Source organism: Elephas maximus, chromosome 11 (genome assembly GCF_024166365.1).
Source record: "Elephas maximus indicus isolate mEleMax1 chromosome 11, mEleMax1 primary haplotype, whole genome shotgun sequence".
Lineage (NCBI taxonomy): Eukaryota > Metazoa > Chordata > Mammalia > Proboscidea > Elephantidae > Elephas > Elephas maximus.
Genome location: NC_064829.1, coordinates 31,410,905 through 31,429,566, shown reverse-complemented (window position 1 = coordinate 31,429,566; position 18,662 = coordinate 31,410,905). Strand labels below are relative to the sequence as shown.

The window sequence follows — 18,662 nt, the reverse complement described above, 5'->3', positions numbered from 1 at the left end:
GGAAGATGAGGCGATATAAAGAAATAAAAGCTAGGTTTAAACTTACAAATATAGGGGTAAATATTAAAGTAACCACAAAGGAGACTACCCTACTCATCAAAATAAAATATGAGAAAAAAATAGAGACTCAGTAGAAACAAAATCAACAACAACAATTAAGAGGAAAAGACAATATAAAAAGATAAACTACTCACCACAAAAAAAATAAGTGGGAAAAAGAAACTATCAAAAACACAGAAAAAAAGATATCAAAATGACAGCATTAAACTCGTACCTATGCGTAATTACACCAAATGTTAATGGATTAAATATACTGATAAAGAGACAGAGAGTGGCAGAATGGATAAAAAAAATACGATCTGTCTATATGCTGCCTACAAGAGACACACCTTGGACTTAGAGACACAAAAAAATTAAAACTCAAAGGATGAAAAAAAATATATCAAGCAAACAACAATCAAAAAAGAGCAGGACTGGCAATATTAATTTTGGACTAAATAGATTTTAAAGTTAAATCCACTGCAAACGATAAGGAAAGACACTATGTAATGATTAAAGGGACAATATACCAGGAGGATATAACCATATTAAATATTTATGCACCCAGTGACAGAGCTGCAAGATACACAAAACTGTAACAGCATTGAAAAGTAGCATTGACAGCTTCACAATTATAATAGGAGACTTCAACACATCACTTTTGGTGAAGGGCAGGACATCCAGAAAGAAGCTCAATAAAGACATTGAAGATCTAAACGTCACAATCAACCAACTAGACCTTACAGACATATACAGAACACTTCACCCAACAACAGCTAAGTATACTTTCTTTTCTAATGCACATGGAACATTCTCTAGAATAGACCACATATTAGGTCACAAAGCAAGCCTTAGCAGAATCGAAAACATCAAAATATTACAAAGCATCTCCTCTGACCGTAAGGCCATAAAAGTAGAAATCAATAACAGAAAAAGCAGGGAAAAGAAATCAAACACTTGGAAACTGAACAATACCCTGCTCAAAAAAGACTGGGTTGTAGAAGACATTAAGGATGGAGTAAAGAAATTCATAGGATCCAATGAGAATGAAAACACTTCCTATCAAAACCTTTGGGACACAGCGAAAGCAGTGCTCAGAGGTCAATTTATTTCAATAAATGCACACATATAAAAAGGAGAAAGGGCCAAAATCAAAGAATTATCCCTACAACTTGAACAAATAGAGAGCAACAAAAGAAACCTTCAGGCACTAGAAGAAAGGAAATAATAAAAATTAGAGCTGAACTAAGTGAAATAGAAAACAAAAAACAATTGAAAGAGTTAACAAGACCAAAAGCTGGGTCTTTGAAAAAATTAACAAAACTAATAAATGATTGTCCAAACTGACAAAAGAAAAACAGGAAAGGAAGACAATAACGTGGATAAGAAATGAGATGGGTGATATTACAACAGACCCAACTGAAATTAAAAGAATCGTATCAGATTACTATGAAAAATTTCACGCTAACAAATTTGAAAACCTAGAAGAAATGGATGAATTCCTAGAAACACACTACCTACCTTAAGTAACACAGAGGTAGAACAACTAATAGACCCATAACAAAAGAAGAGATTGAAAAGGTAATCAAAAAACTCCCAACAAAAAAAATGCCCTGGCTAGGATGGCTTCACTGCAGAGTTCTACCGAACTTTCAGAGAAGAGTTAACGCCACTATTACTAAGCATATTTCAGAGCATAGAAAAACATGGAATATTTCCAAACTCATTTTATGAAGCTAGCATATCCCTGATACCAAAACCAGGTAAAGACTCCACAAAAAAAGGAAATGCAGGCCTATATCCCTCATGAACTTAGATGCAAAAATCCTCAACAAAATTCCAACCAATAGAATTCAACAATATATCCAAAAAAATGATTCACCATGACCAAGTGGGATTCATACCAGGTATGCAGGGATGGCTCAACATTAGAAAAACAATTAATCTAATCCATCATATAAATAAAACAAAAGACAAGTACATGAGTTTATCAACTGATGCAGAAAAGGCATTTGACAAAGTTCTACATTCAGTCATGATAAAAGCTCTCAGCAAAATAGGAATAGAAGGAAAATTCCTCAACATAATAGGGGGCATTTATACAAAGCCAACAGTCAACATCATTCTAAATGGATTGAGCCTGAAAGTATTCCCCTTGAGATCAGGAACCAGACAAAGACGCCCTTTAACACCACTCTTATTCAACATTGTGCTGGAAGTCCTAGCCAGAGCAATTAGGCGAGATGAAGAAAGAAAGGGCATCCAGACTGGTAAGGAAGAAGTAAAAGTATCTCTATTTGCAGATGACATGGTCTTATACACAGAAAACCCTAAAGAATCCTCAAGAAAACTACTGAAACTAATAGTTCTGCAGAGTACCAGAACACAAGATAAACATACAAAAATCAGTTGGATTTGTCTACACCAACAAAAAGAACATCAAAGGGGAAAATACCAAATCAATACCATTTACAGTACCCCCCAAGAAGAAATAGTTCAAACAGAAGAGAATATTCTTTGATGGTTAAGAGAAGGGGGAGGGAGAGAGCAAGGGAGAGGGTTTTCACTAATTAGATGGTAGATAGGAACTATTTTAGGTGAAGGGAAAGACAACACACAATACAGGAGAGGTCAGCACAACTGGACTAATCCAAAAGCAAAGAAGTTTCCTGAATAAACTGAACACTTTGAAGGCCAGCATAGCATGGGCAGGGGTTTGGGGACCATGGTTTTGGGGTACATCTAGGTCAATTGGCATAAGAAAATCTATTAAGAAAACATTCTGCATCCCACTTTGGAGAGTGGTGTCTAGGGTCTTAAATGTTAGTAAGTGGCCATTCATCAATGGATGTCAACCCACCAGGAGCAAAGGAGAATGAAAAACAACAAAGACACAAGGTAATTATGAGCCCAAGAGGCAGAAAGAGCCACACAAAGCAGAGACTACATCAGCCTGAGACCAGAAGAACTAGATGGTGCCTGGCTACAACTGAGGACTGCCCTGACAGGGAATACATCAGAGAGCCCCTGAGGGAGCAGGAGAGCAGTGGGATGCAGACCTCAAATTCTCATAAAAAGACCATACTTAATGGTCTGACTGAGACTAGAAGGACCCACAAGTTCATGCTCCCCAGACCTTCTGTTAGCCCAAGATAGGAACCATTCCCAAAGCCAACTCTTCAGACAGGGATTGTACTGGACTATGCAATAGATAATTGATACTGGGGAAGAATGAACTTCTTGGATCAAGTAGACACATGAGACTATGTTGGCATCTCCCATCTGAAGGGGAGATGAGAGGGTAGACAGGGTCAGAAGCTGGCCCAACGGACACGAAAAGAGAGAGTGGAGGGAAGGAGTGTGCTGTCTCGTTAGGGGGAGAGCAATTAGGAATATAATTATTTTATTTTAGCAAGGTGTTTATAAATTTTTGTATGAGAGTCCAACTTGATTTGTAAACTTTCACTTAAAGCACAATAAAAATTAAAAAAAGAAAACCCCATGGAGCAGTTCTACTCTATAACACATGGGGTCACCATGAGTGGAGGGCCAACTTGACAGTAGCTGACCACAGCCACAACACTAATATAAAAATTAATATCTGATTCTTAGTAAAAGTGATTTTTCTCTTCCATCTGTTTTATTCTATTTAACTAATGAGTTGTAACCATGCTGTATGCCAGACACTGTGTTAAGTGCCTTTCCAGAATATATTTCATGTACCCCTCCCCTTACTTTTATGAAGTAGGTTTCAGTATCCTCACTTTTTCATCTGAGGAAATGGAAACTTATAAGCATGAAGAACTTTGCTTGAGTTTCACAGGTGAAAAATGACAGAACTGGACCTGGAACCCAGGTCTGCTGACTCCTGGTCCAGCATACTCTGTTACACCATGACACCCCTTTATACTCGGGCGCAGTTATTTGAGTTTCCCCAGAAACGTTTACAGAGCAGAGCTACAGCCTCACTTCCTGCATGACAGCCTATTTCCAGCGTTGTTGGTGGTACCTCCAGCTCCTAGTAAGTCGTCAGTCAGGACAGTACACGCAGGAATAGGTTTCTTGGAAGAATTCAAGGCTTGCTCGCTCTGACTTGCTTTATTTGAAAATGATTTTTCTCTAGTAGTTGGTTTTCAAGTAGCACACTGGACTTATAACTTCTAAGCTCAGAGGTGCTCCCCCGAGGACATGTTCTTTATTTTCACTGCATTTTTCGTCACTGGCTGGCTTCCAAGTGGTCTACCAGATGTCTTTTTCTTTGCACTAGCTGAAGCAGATTATGATATTCTTGTTCATTTTTCCAATTTGCTGTACTTTGCTGGCAGCCTGACCTCTTTGCCAAATCAGACTTGAAAGGCCAAAATCATGGAGCAGTGGCAACAAGTGTGTCTTCGGTATATGTTTTCTTAGGTACTCTTGGGCAAGCCACACACACACACACACACACACACACACAAATTTTCCCACCTTTTCTTGTAGTCGTAAGGCTTGGACTTTCCAAAATTTTCACATACATGGAACTTTGTCAGGATATGCAGCCCCAAAAGTGATCCTTAAAGGACTAGTTAATCCCCCAACTGAGACATTGCAAAATCTCCTTTCTCAGAAGACTTTCATTGGAAGCTTGTAGAAAAATACAATGCCTTTTCCTATTCTTCTTTTCAGTCCTTTCCCTTCTGTTCTAATATGTTCCACACCTTGCAGTGAATTGTTTATAGTGTGTGTAGGAATGGTGGAGGTGCCTGAATGTTCATTCTACTCTTTGGAGCAAACACAGAGTTAATTCTTACTCATGACTGTACCTATAGCATCTAGAATAGGTTCTAGTACTTAGTAAAATAGTGGCTAAAAAATATTTATCAAGCCAACTAATCAAGGTCAGGCATCAGCTGATTGGCAAAGGCAATTTAGCTATGTCTTGCTTTTCACACTGACTTTTAGAGTTTACGCGACCTTTACGCCTAGCTTCAGTGGCATATGATGAGAGGTTTCATTTTACTTTTCTGTGCTATAGAGGAGCAAACCAACTAATCATATAATAAAACAGATGGGAATTTTGACTTTATAGGAATCGGGGCGGGGGGGTCCCAGGGCCTCCAGGGACCCGGCACCGAAGTGAGGGACTGGAAATCCCCAACTCTCACCCAAGTTTTTTTAGCCTCAGGTGACAGTGTTAACACAGTGTTAGGCTGCCTTTCAACCAAATACAAACAAAACCAAACAGAAGAAAAACAATCAATCAAGCCAGCCCCCACTGCCCACTGGCTGACTGGAACAGCAGGGTGGTTGTGTGGTGGAAGGGGACGGAGCAGGAGGAGGTGGCAGTTTGCTAACAAACTGTATTGTTTGAACAATTTTATTTAGTGTGAAAAAAAGAAAAAGGCCCCTGTACTGACAATTTATTTGGAAGTTCTAGGCAGATTAACTTTTGGTAAGAGTCGGAACTGAAAACTTTATTGGGAATGCCGTGAACACTCCAAAGACCAACAAGAGAATTTAAGTTAGATGTGATTAGTATGAAGAAAGTTACGTTTATTGTACTCTTATGTATAATTGATCACATGAAAGGCCTTTTATAACTATAAAAGAGACAGCCCATTAAATAGTTTTACCCTGAGGATTATACAAATTTGCAGATATCGGATGGGATCACCAGCCTATTGGTTTCATAGCAATGGTAAATCATTAAGATGCTTATTTTTATTCATATATCTTTCTTGCTATTTATTATTAAACAAACAGCTCCTCCCAGTTTTAGCTTTTACATCTAAACCAATCATCCTGCCTCTTCACTACCAGCAATGATAGAATTGGTTGCTTGTAGCTCCATGGGTCACCTTTGAGGGAGCATAAAACAGAAAAAAAAAAAAAAAAAAAAGGTGAGAACATAGCTGTGTTATTTAGTCATGGGCAGAGAAAAACCAGAGGTCATCTTATCTCTTGATTTGAGGAGAAAGGCCAAGACATCTTTAGCATTGTTCTGTGCAAATTAGTTGAACTCATATGTGGGACAAGAAAATTGGCTCCTATGCTGATGCTAGAAAAAGGTGGTTGAGGTTGGTTGCCATCCCTCATTTATTTCAGATGGCCTACAGAAAAACATAAGCTGCAACTGTTCCTCTAGCTATTGTGGAAGGGTACAGCTGCAAATCACAGCCTGCATCTTTATGACCACAGAATTAAGCTGAACCCAATTTGTCATTGTCCACTCTCTTGATTTAGTGTTTCCATTTGGAGAAATACACCTGGCAGATTGCAGTCTTTAGAAATGTGGGCAGTTGGAGTCAGATGGCTGTGTTGACATGTGAAACTTCTCCACTGAAGCATTTCACAGCAGGACACTGCAGATACTTTGGGATGTACTTGCTGCCAAGGACACCGCCACTATCCATGTTCCCTTTGTCCCCAAAGCAATCCATGTGCTATGCTGATTTTTGCTTTGTACCAGATCAATTTCACTTAGAATTTTGACTGAAGAGGTCAGAAGGTACATGTATACCTATAAATCTAGGGTTCTGTCAGCCTAATGCAATTTGGTTAAAAGAAAGAGAGAGAGATTGAGCTAAATAAATGGTATTCAGTTTTAAATGAAGTCTCTCAATTAGTATTGAAAAAATTTTTTTTTAAACAATCAAGATATTAAAGCTAGAAAGAAGTTAATGAGTCTATGGAGAAAGTAACTACTAAAGATCATTTTGTGCTTGGGATGGTAATTGCTTTATGACATTTTGATGTCATTACAACATGAAATTAGGAGGGTAAAATGTTTCCAGAGTGTTTCTCGGATACCCTGTTAAAAAAAAAAAAAAAAATTTTTTTTTTTTTTTTTTTAGGAAACTATTAAATGGCAAGATTATACTGGCAAAATGATTTCAGCGTGCGCCTTTGGATACGTGCTTGCCAAAACGTCATGAACCGAGGCTACAATGGCAAAATGATTCCAGTGTGTGCCTCTGAGAAACGTCTCACCCCAATGCTGTTATGTTCAAATTGCAGTGGGAGATTAAACTTGGGAAGCAAGAATGTAGGGGGAAAAATCAATGGAGCTTAGTCTCAACTGTGATGTCAAAATGAAATGAGAAAATCATAAGTATTAGGACTGAACCTCAAACCCCCTTGAACAAAACATCATGTCTGAGCAATGATGTTCGCGAGATGCTGAGATTTTCCACTTCTTATCATGGCAACGATGAAGTCCTTTATTGATGGGCCAGTGTCATTCTAAGTATCATGGAACGGCAATATATATATATATGGGTTACAATGAAGAGGAAGGATAATTTATGGCTGAAATTCTAAAACTGAACAAATGAAGGAAAAAAATCTCTTTTCTCTCTAGAAAATTAAAAATGCAAAACTTAAAACCTCAAGGAGAAATATTGACATAATCTACTATTGCACCCAGAAATTATAAATGATAATCTACAAAGAAGGCCATCTTATCTCTGAAGCATATCCCAAGAGTCATAGGTAGGCGCATGCCAACACTCTAAATCCCTCTCACCATCCCTCATCTTCCCCCCAGATGTTACCTCCTGCTGTGCAATCTTCACATCCAAAGAGGCACTAAAAAGCATAACATCTGGGAGGCTCCATTACAGGAGTTAGTGCTCAGAGGAAAAGGGGGTTAAAATAACAAATGTTCCTTTCTGTCAGTCCATAAAATCATGCTTGCTTTTCAGATATTTGCCAGTAGGTTAGAGTTTTGTAAAACGTGACACATTTAAAAGCCTCTTGGCGCCTATCTTTCATGCTCATCAGCGAGTTAATTCGACCTCATTGTTATATTTTGTTGTTTGTATTTGTATACAAGGATGTGCATGTATGTATGTGTGTATTTCTGTGTGTGCGTATCCTACAAAACTTCCAAACTGTGGTGGCTTTAAATATAGTTGTTAGGGGAAGAAAATGTGTAACTAGACTGGCCTGAGTTCAGAAATAATTGAGAAATTGGTTGGGACTAACATCTCCTATCACAAACACAGCTCTAAAGTGAGTTCTTACAGGGTCCTGACAGTACGGTGCCAAAGCAACCATTAGGCACCACAGCCACCTTCTCATTTCATGATACCACATACATTTTTTCCCCATATAGGGTCGCTATGAGTCGGAATCGACTCGACGGCACTGGGTTTGGTTTGGTTTTGGTCCTCTCTTCCCATCCCAATCATGTGAACAGATGTGAAATCTAAATCATATAATGTAAGACCCAGGGACAGATTTCTTTGACAAGGGAGCCCAGGGTCTTTCTCCTTCAAAGACACTGGGGACAGGGAGACGAGAATGTATTTTCTGTCTTGCTCCCTGCTGTAGTTTCCTAGGGCTGCTGTAACAAAATACCACAAAGTAGGCCGCTTAAAAGAACAAAAATGTATTGTCTTACAGTTCTGGAGGTCAGGATTCCAAACCAACCTGTTGCCTGGCCCTTGCTCCCTGTGAAGACCCCAGAGGAAGAGCATTTCCTGTCTCTCCCAGCTTCTCCCAGTAGCTCCAGCTGTTCTTTGGCTTGTAGATGATTTGCGTGCGGCCATCCTTCCTCTGCCCGTCTCTCTGTGGCTCTTCATAAGAACGTCACTCAGATTGGATGATGACCCACCCTACTGCAGCATGACTGCCTGTTAACTGATGACATCTTCAAAGACCCTATTTTCAAACAAGGTCATGTTCAGAGGTGGGGGCAAGGGGGAGGCAGGACCTCAACATATCTTTTTAGGGGATACAGTTCAACCCATAATACTCCCCAACATCCCTATTTTTACCCAATTCTGTTTTGCTTTAAAACCCAATAGTTGTGGTTTTAGATTACCTGCACATTAATCAGAATAAAGAAAGAGAAGGAGCCCTATTCAATTTCAATTCAACTATTACATTTGGTTTATCTTTTAGATTTCAGCCTATTGGTAGCAGCTTGGAGATTCACTTTTGTTTGGGGAAAAATGCCCCCAGATTGGTTATTTTATGGGGTTTCTTCTGACTGCATAAACCCTTTCAGTCTTGCTCAATGGTGGCATCAAATCTCTCAGTGAAGTGTGTGCTTCAGTTACTTGCTATTTATGTATTTTATCAGCTCCTCGGAGAAAGTGGTGCTATAACGGCTCAGTATTATTATTAAGGTTATTATATGCTTATGCACTACCACTTATTTTTGAAGAGTAAATATTGGTACTAATTATATCAGTGTCATCCACCGTGCTAATTATATCAATATCAACATGTTGATATTGATATAATTAATTAGCACAAAGATTTACTCTTCGAAAATACATGGCGGTGTCCCTGGTTCATTTGCTGTGAGGGGAGCCCGAGTGAAGAGGAGTTCTAGGGCACTGTATTGAAGCTCTCATACGCAGTCAGCTTTAATAACTACCTAATACTGTAGGTGGCCTTAGACCAGTAAAATAGTTGTTTTCCAGGTTTCCTGGGAATTCTAATGCCAAGATGAAAAGCCTATGAGTAGCTTTCTTCCAATGCTCAACTTGGTGATTAAGCAGCTACCCAAGTACAAAGTTGCTCCTAATTAACCCTGGAGACCCCAACAGAAAAGTAGGTGGAATGAATTAAAGTGTTAAAAAATAAAGCAAAAATACTTCTCCCACATTAACTGTTATTATTAAACAATATTTGGTTCAATTTTAAATGGGTAAACCAGCCAGCAATAAAAACAGAACGGGGAGGAAAAAACATGCAAGTCATAAACAACCAGAGCAGTGCAAAGAATTTAATTTGATACTACTGATTATATAATAAGTTCCTGGTAATTGTATTAACGACAATAGTGTTAAAATAATAGTTCTATATGTACTGTCGTGACTCTGTGTCAGATGCAGTGCTAAGTGTTTTTTATGTACTATTTCATTTAATCCTCACAACTCTATGAAGCACAATTGCTGTCCTTGTTTCATGTATGAGGGAACTCAGGCACAAAGAGGGGGAGTAATTTACCCACTCACACAGCTGGTGAGCAGGAGAGCCCAGACTGGCACCCAGGTTGCAGCCCCACCAGGCTCTGCCACCTTCCCTGGAAGAGGTAGGGCCTCTTGCTTCACTAAGGCAGGAAGGGGAGGGGTCATTGAAACATGCTTCCCTTCAAAAAGGCTGTATTAGAGCTTCCTAGAATGAAGAATAAATCTCAGCCATGGCTTGAACAGGAACTTAGCAAAAGTAAGGCTTGGTACTGTGGAAAACAGTTTGGCAGTTTCTCAAAAAGTTGAACATAGAACTATCATTAAAAAAAAAAAAAAAACCATTGCTGTCAAGTCGATTCCAATTCACAGTGACTCCAAAGGACACAGTAGAATGACCCTATAGGACAGAGTAGAGCTGCCCTATGGAGTTTCCAAGGAGCAGCAGGTGGATTTGAACTGCCAACCTTTTGGTAAGCAGCTGAGCTCTTAACCACTGCACCACCAGGCCCCAGATAGAACTACCATAAGCCCACCCAGTGCCGTGGAGTCGATTCCAAATCACAGGGACCCTATAGGACAGAGTAGAACTGCCGCATAGAGTTTCCAAGGAGCACCTGGCAGACTCAAATTGTTGACACTTTGGTTAGCAGCCGTAGCACTTAACCACTAAGCCACCAGGGTTTCCAGAACTACCATATTACCCAGCAATTCCAATCCTAGGTATATATCCAAAAGACTTAAAAGCAGGATCTCAGATAGATACTTGTATGCCAATGTTAATTGCAGCATTATTCACAATAGTCAAAAGGTGAAAACAATCTAAATGTCCATCAATAGATGAATGGATAAACAAAATGTGGTACATAAGTCTAATGGAATATTGCACAGCCGTAAAGAGAAATTAAGTCCTGATACATGCTACAACAATGAAAACATTATGCTAAGCAAAATAAGTGAGTCACAAAAGGACAAATATTGTATGATCCCACTTATATGAAATATCTAAAACGGACAAGCGTATAAAGACCAAAGCTTATTAGTGGTTACAAGAGCAGAAGAGAGGGGAAAGAGGGTGTCACTGCTTAGGGGACACTGAGTTTCTGTTAATGGTGGTGGAACAATTTCGAAAAGGATAGTGGCGATGGTTGTACAACATGATGAAATAAACAATGTCACTGAACTGTGCATGTAAAAACTGTTGAATTGGCAAATTGTTACATATATTTTTACTGCCACCACCACAACAAAAAAGGCTTAAATTCAGCCAATTCTGTTTCTACTGGATTCATAAGCCAAGAAATGCAAAGCAATTTTTTGAAACAGATATCAGGTGACATTTAAAATGCCTGACCTCCGTTTTGTTAGCAAGGCCTATATGATGGGATAATTTAGAAAAATACGTTTTTAGAGTCACATCTTTGAAAGGAGCCCTGGTGACACAATGGTTAAGTACTTGACTGCTAACTGAAAGGTTGGCAGTTCTAACTCACCAGCAGCTCCCTAGGAGAAAGGACCAGGTGCTCTGCTCCTGAAAAGATTACAGCCTAGAAAACCCTATGGAGCAGTTCTACTCGGTCTTATAGGGTCACTAATTTTATTTTGGAATGGGCTCAAAGACACAACAACAACAGCAGTCTTGCCATAAATGGGGGAAATTGAAAGCCAGAGTCTGGTGGCAGCCCAGTGCTGAATATCCTAGAAAGAGCAAAGGGAAAAAGTGGGAGCTTTGGACCCCCACTTGTGTGTTATTTCAGCCATACCACATGCCCTCTTCTTACCCTCCTCTGCAGGGTGAGTCGATGGCTTTAAAGTTCCCCCAAATTTATGAGTACACCTCAGGAATGCTCTGATGTTCTTAAATCAAATAATGAAAAGAAAAAAATTCAGAATTTCACTTCAATGCAAGAATCACTACTCCTGCCATTTATTCACCTATTTGGCCATCATTTCCTAAGTATTTGAACAGTCCTTAGAAATCACCCTCAATGAAAAAGGGAAAAATACGCATGGCTCCACATGAACAAATTTCGACTTTGTTCATTTTCGTGAGGCTATTTTTTACTTTTGTTCTTTTTGGTTTTGAGTACCGCCTATTGCCATTTCACCTAACTTTGATAAGAATCAGAGAGACAAACCCAGACAGGAGCAGAAACACAGAGATAGAAGAGAGAAAGGCACAGAGAGAATGCCAAACCAGGAGTAACCTTCCACTTTTTCAGAATTGCTCATTTGCATCCTGCTTCATTGTTTTCTGGAAACCCTGGTGGCGTAGTGGTTAAGAGCTATGGCTGGTAACCAAAAGGCGCTCCTTGGAAATGCTATGGAGCAGTTCTACTCTGTCCTATAGGGTCGCTATGAGTCAGAATTGACTTGATGGCAATGGGTTTGGGGTTTTGCATCATTGTTTTCCCAGGCCAGGAGTAAAAACTTGGCACTGGATGCCTTTAAAAGTGCGTAGTATCCCTTCTTTAGAAGGCAATGACTCTACTTCAGCTTGTCAATTCCTTCCCACTCACGTGGCCTCAGCCTCAAAGTGGTTTTAGTTTTCTTCTCTCATAGCCTAATGCCTCAAGCATTCTCTCTCCCACCTTCTCCTGGCTAAAGTCTTTCCGTTCCCATCTCCGTCCAGAGTTTGGCATTAAATAACAATACTGTTGGCCCTGACTGTGCCTCCCCACCTCCCTTCCTGCTCTTCTTAAAAACCAAAACAACAGTTGTCATCAAGGCAGGGCTGACTCATGCGTGTCAGAGTAGAACTATACTCCGTGGGGTTTTCAGTGGCTTATTTTTCCAGACGTAGAACACCAGGCCTGTCTTCTGAGTTGCCTCTGGGTGGACTTCAACTACCGACTTTTTGATCAGCAACAGAGCATGGTAATCATTTGAACCAGCCAGAGACTCCATCTTTTGTTTATCCTTTTCTTGTTTTTCTTTATTTCTGTCAATGTTTAGGAGCCCTAGTAGTGCAGTGGATAAAGCACTTGGTTACTAACCGAAAGGTCAGTGGTTCGAACCCACCAGCTGCTCCAAAGGAGAAAGATGTGGCAGTCTGCTTCTGTAAAGATTTACAGCTCTGGGAACTCTGTGGGGGCAGTTCTACCCTGTCCTATCGAGTTGCTATGAGTCTCAGTCAACTCGATGGCAATGGGCAGAAATGTTTAGGTGACACTGCCTTCACAGAAGTTCTCATAAGTATTATCACACATTTAGTATGTGTTTTTATTTCACGCCCCATGGAGTTAATGGTATTCATGGTCATCCTCAGAGATAGCACTTAAAGGTGCTTTTCATCTTCAAAGAACTCCTGAAGTTAGAGGGGCCCCTAAGGTGGGCTTGACTATGAGGATCTTCTGGTCAGGTAGCTAAATGCATTAATTAATCTCTGTGTGTTTTGTTTCAGGATTGGGTCACAGACAGATTTATCACTTCCTTTGATTCACTTCAACCAGCTTTCTTCTTTCTCCTTTCCTCAAAAGCCACAGTCCATGACACATCTTTTTTGGAGGGAAACTTCAAAGATGCCCATTCTTCTGGTGAAAAAATGCTCTGTTTCATCTCTTTGACTCCTACAGCGTGCTTTAACTCAGTCCTACAGGGAAACGCTTTGGCATCTTCATTGACCCAACATGGCACTTTTCTTTCTTGTCACTGAATTGCTCTGGAACAAATTCATCCCGTCCTCTGCCCTGTTTCTGTAGATATGCTCCCTTATTCCCTTCCTCCTTCCTGTTTTCTCCATTTCAAGCCTTCTCATTCTTTTTGTAGCAGGCCCTTGACTTCTGGCTGGAAACTTGGGCTAGAGAAAACGCCCTTTACAAAAGCAACTCCAAGAAGACCTACGCAGTCTTCAGCAACTTGGTCCAGGGAGGCCGTTTTGTCCTCATCTCCTCTGTCTCTCCACTGTGTTGTGAATGTCTCTTTCTTTGTTTCTCATTCCTTCCTTTTTTTTTTTTTCTTGTTCGTTATTCTCCTTCTTCCCCACATTCCTCCCTCCTCTCCCTTTCACTACCTATCTTCCTTCCTTTCCTTCTTCCTTCCCCTTTCTTTCTGCAAATAGGCCTCTCACAGGTCAAATAACTTTTCCACAGCCAGAAAAGAGTCAAACCAAGATTTGAACACCACACTGAGAGACTCAAAGGCCTTTCCTTTTCCAAATTTGAAAGAAACTGATGAACTAATTTATTATAAGGCATGAATCATTGATAAGTAATTGAATACGCTATACCTTCCTGGGAAAAGCCATACCACTTCTCTAGGGCTCATCTCTCTCATATGTAAAATGGAGGGGTTAGTCTAAGCTCATGAGATCTTCCAGGTATCAAAATTAGAAAGTAAGCCTCGGTTTCTTCATTTTCAAAACAAGGATAATAATAGCTACCTCCTAAGCTTGGGATGATAATTAAATCAGAATGTACTTAAGGACCGTTATGGTTTTCTCACACATAGTAACAATATAATAAGAGTTAGTTACCATATGAGAGGCCAGTAGGAGCTCAGTGGTAGAATCCATGCGGGAGGCCTGGGTTTGATTCCCAGTCACTGTATCTCAAGCACACTCACCATTCATCTGTCAGTGAGGCTTGTATGTTGCAGTGATGCTAAAGAGGGCCCCTGGTGGCACAGTAGTAAAGCTCTTCACTGCTAACAGAGAGGCCGGTGGTTTGAACTCACCAGCTGCTCTGCAGGAGAAAGATATGGCAGTCTACCTGTGTAAAAATTACAGCCTTGGAAACTCTATGGGGCAGTTATACTCTGTCCTATAGGGTTGCTATGAGTCAGAATCAACTTGACGGCAGAGGGTTTGGTTTTTTTGGGATGATGCTAAAGAGCCTTCAGCAGAGCTTCTAGACTAAGACTAGGAAGAAAGACCTGGTGAACTGCTTTCAAAAATCAGTCAGTGAAAACACTACAGATCACAATGGTCTGATTCCATTGTGCGTGGGGTTACCATGAGTCTGGGGCTGGCTTGTTGACAGCTAACAATAAAGGTTACCATACAAGTATTGTGAAACTATTAAGGCTAAGCACTTTGTGAGGTACTTAAAACCTTCAAATGTTCATTTAGACCAGCAGGTAGATGAGAGGTCACTCACAGCTTCATATGTATTCTAATAAAGAATACCTCTTAACACCCCTCCCTCTCAATATTCCTAAGAGATGACTTTCAGCATAAGCAACTGAAGGCAGAGGGGATATTTTGGGGCTAGAATCTTCCCAGGCCTCACAAATAATGCTTATAGGCAGTAACCAAAGGGACCCTGCTCATAGTGTACTTTCCTGGAAAAACATCCAAGGTTGGACCATTTCCACAAATAGGACCAGGAAAATTCCCATGGTGCTGGAGCACTCATTTCCAGCGGGTGAGTGGGTCAACTTCTGCTCCCTTTTCCCAGTGGAAAAGTGCAAGTTATCCCACGAGCCACAGGGCTAAAGGAGAATGGATGTAGTGTGTGGGAAAGAGCACAAGATTTGAGGGGGAGACCTGGATTCTCATCTCAGGCCTGCCACAGGCCTGGCGGGAGCCTGGGAAAATGACATCACCTACCTGGTTAGCTGAGTCTTTCACAAGCTCATTGCACATCAGAATCACCTGGGGAGTTTAAAAATAATACCCAGTGCCTGAACCCTTCACTAGAGTTTCTGATTCAATTACTCTAGAATGTTGCCCAGGCATCGGTATTTTTAAAAAAAAATTTCCAGGTGATTCTAATATGCAGCCACAGTTGAAAACATTTGTTAGACTATAATTTCATAGCTATGTAGATTTATCTAAATTTGTTATTCTCTTAATATCTATGGAACTGAAAACTAAACCTGAGCTAAGGTATGGGGTTGTAATGTAGTATTATTTTTCATCAGCCACTTGCCAACTTCTCTTCTTAGTGGAGATTTAGTATTGACTCATGGATCTGACAAATTGTTATCATGTACCTACTGTACAGGGTTCTTGTAGATGCCACCAGCAGCTTGATTCACGTCGCTCAATAGCTTAGAAAAGCAAAAGTCCTTCCTCATCAAATTCACTCCATCCTCTGGGAAATGGTCAAAGCTTAGAGTGCTTTTCCATCTGGAAAAGCCACTGGGGAGAACACTGTTGCTGCTGTAGCAGACGAGGAATTTGGCTGACCTCCTTCTCCATGCTGATAACTGCCCAGGGGCTGGGTGAGAAATGCCCCCCTTTGCACCTCCAGCTGTATCCTTTCTACTCCAAGTCACCCCACATTTCCAGAAGGTGATGGGAGACATAATCAGAAAACCAGACAGGGTGAAACAAAGCTAGAAAATGGTCCTTCAGTTTGGTGATGACCCCACAGAGAAGAGAAACACTCTGAGGTACTCAACTGATTTGCATCTGAATAAGGGTTAATGTTGCATGTTCCAAAGACATTTAAACCAGTTGCTCCTAAATCCAGGTATTTAACCACAGTCTACCTCTTTTTGGAAAAGATTTGAGGCAAAGGATCAAACATTTGGCTAGACAACAGATCAGGTCTTCTTCAGACAGAGGTAAGATTGACAAGACATTCTTCGTAGCTATTGCAGAAGAGCAGCCTTCCTGTTTCAATCTTTTAAATCTCCTGGTCCTTTCTGGACTCTGCTTATGGTGATAATTTTCCCTTAGGGTTTCTCTCACCCTTTCTATCACCTCCTTCCAAATTCAAACAACTAGACATTCTTGAGGGCTATTTACATTATCATGAGAGCTGTTTGTATCCTCACAGGCAGAGATCATGGCTCGGTGGGGAGGAAGTGGCCTCAGAAAACCATCAAGTCCTCGTACCCCAGGATGAACACACCTTGACAAATCAACTTTAATTGATGGTAAGACATTTCAAATATTATTTTCACATTAAAATGAACACAGATACAGTATTGTGTAAAATACAGACATCACACAAATTATTTAGAAAGATGAATTCCAATACTGAGACGAATTCCTCAGTTCTGGGACCAGCACTACTAGGTAAGGACCAGCACTACTAGGTAAGGACCAGCACTACATGACTAAGAAATACTTAAAACGCATTTCTCACCTGCAGGGGGTCCCTTTACCACACCTCCACACCCCTACCCCAAGGTAACCATACACTCCACTCTGCTCTGAGAGGTACTTTAGTGGAGAAATGTGGAGAATACTGGCAAAGTTTACCTCATTTTACAGATGAGGAATCTGAAGTCTAGAGAAATCCTTTGACTTAGTGAAAAAGCTGGGCCAAGAAGAGGGAAAATACTGTTAACTATGAATTTGAACAAGAAATCTGGACTTGGAATCAGGAAATGTATGCATTTAAGCCCAGCTCTTTTACCTGGACGCTCTGAGGTATTGAATCAGTCATTCTCCCCAGCCTCAGTCCTGGGACTGGCCCCATTAGGTAAGGAAGCAAATGACCTCTCTGGCTTCTTCCAGAATTGTCTTTTTGGTGCCGGCACTTTTTTGTATTTGATTTCCCACCATGATATCAGCCTTCCAATAGTGGTCAGTCAGTGCTAATTTGAATAACTAACTCAGTAGTTAATTGACTTGCCTATCATTGCCAAGTGTGGGAAATTCTAATATCTTTTTGTGTATGTTAGATTTTTTTAATTAACTGAGCTAAGCACTTTCTGAGAGCAAGATCCATAGCTTTTACTCTTTTTATGCCCAAAAGTAGTAATGAGTACTTGTTTCATGAATGACTTTCTTAGGTTTCTTGATCCTCAAGCAACAGTACAAAGAGGGAGGGACCCCACAACAAGCACCACTTTATCCATTCAGTCAGGAACATAGAATGATTTTCATTTTGGTGCACTTTAACCACTTTTGCTTCACTTTGATGGCTGAAAGTTATTTTGCAATATTTAGGAAATGGTGAAAACCTGTGACATTTTAGGAAAAGAGTAATTTCTCTCTGAAAGGCTATTTTTTCGGAAAACACTCCCTGTCATGGATTGAATTGTGTCCCCCCAAAATACGTGTCAATTTGGCTAGGCCATGATTCCCAGTATTGTGTGATTGCCCACCATTTTGTCATCTGGTATGACTTTCCTATGTGTTGTAAATCTTATCTCTATGATGTTAATGAGGCAGGGTTAGAGGCAGTTACGTTAATGAGGTAGAACTCATTCTACAGGATTAGGTCTTGTCTTAAGCCAATCTCTTTTGAGATATAAAAGAGAGAAGGAAGCAAAGAGACATGGGGACCTCCTATCACCAAGAAACAAGAGGCAGAGAATAATACGTTCTTTGGACCTGGGGTCCCTGTGCTGAGAAGCTCCTCAATTGAGGAAGATTGATGACAAGGACATTTCCCTAGAGCCAACAGAGAGAGAAAGCCTTCCCCTGGAGCTAGTACCCTAAATTTAGACTTCTAGCCTTCTAGACTGTGAGAGGATAAATTTCTTTGTTAAAGCTATCCACTTGTGGTATTTCTGTTATAGCAGCACTAGATAACTAAGACACCCCCCAAACATTTTACAAAAACATGCTAAATAATATACCAGATTATACATTTTTTTAAACAAGAAAAGAAAGTCCTATCTCCACCCATAAATGAATAATTAATATCTTTTCATTGAGTTTTTCTAAAGTCCCAGGAAAACTGTTTTGAAAAAGACTCAAAATAATCAATAAAGAAAGAGCTTTGTTCCTGTTGTAAATCTGATCCAAGTCTTGTTGCTATGTTTTCCCACCGACGTTGTTCTATCCTAAGGAAATCCTTCCTACAGCTCTCAACTGCT

The 18,662-nt window shown here is 40.2% G+C and overlaps 1 long non-coding RNA gene across 1 annotated transcript in view; it reads left to right on the top strand.

The window, feature by feature from the left end:
• The window catches only part of LOC126085420 (uncharacterized), a 120,114-nt gene that overhangs the window by 61,580 nt on the left and 39,872 nt on the right, over positions 1–18,662 (top strand). The window contains exon 3 of the long non-coding RNA XR_007519272.1: positions 16,667–16,766. This is a non-coding gene — a long non-coding RNA (uncharacterized LOC126085420). The remainder of the gene's footprint in view (positions 1–16,666; positions 16,767–18,662) is intronic.